Raw genomic sequence first — 3702 nt, 5'->3', positions numbered from 1 at the left:
ATTCTATATATGTGATTACGTAAATCAGCTCGCATCTTTGATTTACACACTTACGTCTTGCGTTGCCACGATGCATTTTGGTTATTCGATTTACGCTCGCCCCGTGCGTTTTGGTCATACAATATACGCTCGCCTCATGCGTTTCGGTTATACAATAATATATGCTCACCTCGTGCGTTTTCGTTATCCGACAGGTACTGCAACTCCCACCTGCAGGTGTTGGGAATGCTGCCACGCAAGGAGAAGAAGAAGAAGAAAGAGGACGGACCAGCAGACGAGGAAAGCAGGATGAAGTTTGCCGAGAGGCTGCGAGCGATGCTGAACCAGAACGGCGGCAGCGCCGCGGCCAACGGCGACGACGCCAAGAGTCCCGATGACCCGTACGAGTTTCCCGGGTGCGAGACGGTGGCGCCCCCGCCCGCGCTCGTTGCACCGCCGCGTTGTTCGACGACGGAGATGAGTCCGATTGGTCAGCTGCTGCAGAGCTCGCTGGTACCGCAGAACGTGGCGCCCCTGCTCACGCAGCAGCAGCAGCGGGCGTCCGCCGCCGCCGCCGCCAACTCGCGGCAGCCGTTCTCCGAACTCATCCAGCGACTGGAGAAGAACAGTCGCGGGAAGTCGTCTTCGGACGCGAGGAAGTCGTCGCCGGGGAAGGTTGGCGGCAGCGGGGCGGGCGGCGGCGTCGCCACGGCGGCCGCGCGCACGATGAACCAGCTGCAGAGCAAGATAGCGCAGAACAAGCTGCTCGAGAAGCTGCGCAAGAGCCGCGAGGGGGCGCCGCCGAGCTCGAGCAGCAGCGACACGAGTCCCGGTGGCGCCCCCTCCCCGTCGCCGTCGTCAGGCGTCGGCAGGCAGCCGGTGGACGCCGCGGCGCCCTCACACAAGTCTCCCGCGCGCGTCGCCGCAGCGCCAGCGAGCGACGACCCGTTCTCTAGTCAGCTGTCGATTGGCGCCTTCGGTGACGGGCTGGACCTAAGCGCCGACGAGCTATCGAAACTGTCGCCGTTGGAGCTGTGTAAGCTGGGGCTGGGGGCGGCCGAGCTGCACAAGCTGGGCCTCGGCGCGTCGAACTACAACCGCGCCGCCCTGTGGCCGCCGATGAACGGCTCGGTGGCGCCCCCCGGCGGCGGGATTCTGCCGTCGCTGCTCGGGCGGCACCTCGCGCCACCGCCTCCGTACTCGCCCGTGCGGCTGCGCCCGCCTCCGCCGTACCCGACGCATCTCGCGGCGGCGGCGACGACGACTACGACGACGACGATGACGACGACGACGATGGAGGAGGAGAAGCCGAGGTTGTCGAGTGATCTCACGCGCGTGGTCGGCCGTCCCGTCGCCCGCGGCGACGAGCGGAGGGCGCACGGCGGCACGCCTGCATGCGCCGTGGCGACGAAGCTGAAGCAGAAGACGAGGGAGGAGCATGCGAAGCCTCATAGGTACGAGGAGCATCCGCTGCTGGGGCGGCTGTACAGGGAGAGGCGGGATCGAATCCAGTCCAGCAAGAGCTTATTGCGAACAGGTGAGTGAATGCGAGCGGTCCGCTAGAAATTAAGATTTACGTTAATTACAATGTATACTATATACGTGTAGTAGGTATATACTATTGTTTATGCGCTTACTATCATTACATGCCCTAAAATTCTATGGTGTACACTGTACAGGGTGCGAAATTACAAGAGTCCGGAGTCAAATACTCCCTGATTTTACATATGCAGGAGTCCGTGTGACTCCTTGAAAATTCTGCCATACTAACTAGTTCGTTCCAGAGCACGGCCTCGCGGAATTGCCGTATTTTTTCAGCTAATGTCCAAAGAAAATTTGGCAGACGTGCAGCTGCATGAATCTTAAAAACAAGCACATGCGTTATTGTTAATATCTTTAATTTTGAACCTCAGACTGTGGATTCCCTCATTTTGCTGCGAACTCCCTCTTTTTGAGGGTAGGGAGTTCGTTAGACTCCCGTGTTCAAAAGTGAATTTCTACCCCTGTATATATATACTATTGTTTATGCACAAGTTTACTATCATTACATGCCCTAAAATTCTATGGTGTACTTATTCCTTATAACATTTACGTTAATTACATTGTTACGAGTGTTTTGTTAGGTCTTAAATTGCGTATACATACATCTTACATTGAACACATGGTGAAACCAGTGAATTTTTCGATTTTTTCACTGTGAAGGTAGAGGGATTAAGCATTTTATTGAAATGAGTTTACTGATGTGGGGCCCGTTGTCATAAACAAAACATTACTCATTACATGAACTTTCTCATAAGGCTGTTGAGAGAAACTTCATTAGGGTAATAGAATGAAAAATCCTAGCAAATTTTGTCAAACTTTACAATATGCGAGACCCACCAGTTATTATTTATATCAGGGGTGAATATCTGTCATTATTCAACCCTGTTTAAATGTAATTAAAACCATCATTAAATGTGTCTTCCAGTTCCACAAAATAAAAGTATTTAAATTTGAGATTTGTGATCGATTTTCTTCTAATTGGCCACTTTGTGACAGCAAATTACCAAGTTCCTGTTGTCGTAAGTTTTCTTGTAGTATGTTTCTGTCAACACTGTCTTAACAATAGTAATCGTAAGTATTATATCATAGCAGTATCTTTCCTGGTACCTTTATGTTTCTAACAACGGGCCCGTGTTTTAATAATATAAATTCCTGTAATTTCAGTTATGTGCGAATATGCATTACTTTAAAATCTGTTGTGTGTAATACTTTTTTCTAAACTGTCATTTGTGTGTACATATGGTTGGCATGGGTCAGGGTTGTAGGTCTGTACTAGTTTGCCAAGAACCAGCCAGTTTTCATTGTATAAACTGATTCATGTGGTTAGAAACAGAGCCTCACAAGAATACACATTTATTTTAGATCTAGAATCAGCTGATGAAGAGGATTCTGTTTTGTTGCCATGGCAACACCAATGGCTGTTTCCAGCAGACGAGGAGGAGGATGAGGAGTACGTTGAACCCTGTGTTTGTTTCAATAAGTTTTTACCAAGAGATTTCATGACAAAGTGTTATCAGTAAGTTATGAGTAACATTATCTTGTTGAAAAGGTCACTCGTGTTTTTTTACCCTCTGAGACACTGTAGTGTATTCAATACACTACAGTGTCTCAGAGGGTAAAAAACCTTATAATAATTGTATGTTTTGTAAAGTTTTCTCTGATGCACTTGGGTAAGCAAAATTAGGACTTCATTGCACACAAGCAAATTCAATATCCTAAACACCTGTTTCACGATGAATATCACTAAGCAGCGTTTAACGAGTATTTACCTACGCGTCATGATAATTTCTACTTGTTGTCTTTCATAGGGACAGTACGATCATTGACCGCAGAAGTACGTTTTTGAAGTCTATGGATCGGTATGCTCGCCGGTTGCATAACCAGGTAAAACTAATGTAATCACAGCAACAAGCACTAATCAAAGTTGTAGAACCAGCAGTAGAGCCAGCAGTATAACAGCGGCAACAGTAGGGCAATATTGTAGTGCCAGCAGTAGATAGGCAGTGTGTGCTTACTTTGTTACATATAGTCATCATGACTGTGTGGACAGGTATGCTCGCCATTTGCATAACCAGGTAAAACTAATGTAATCACAGCTATCAACATTGTAGGGTTATCAGTAGATAGGCAGTTTGCGCTTATGTTGTTACCTATAGTCATGATGAGCATGCGTGTGTATCG

The sequence above is a fragment of the Priapulus caudatus genome, unplaced genomic scaffold, assembly GCF_000485595.1.
Source record: "Priapulus caudatus unplaced genomic scaffold, Priapulus_caudatus-5.0.1 Scaffold405, whole genome shotgun sequence".
Lineage (NCBI taxonomy): Eukaryota > Metazoa > Priapulida > Priapulimorpha > Priapulimorphida > Priapulidae > Priapulus > Priapulus caudatus.
This window is presented reverse-complemented; position numbering follows the sequence as displayed.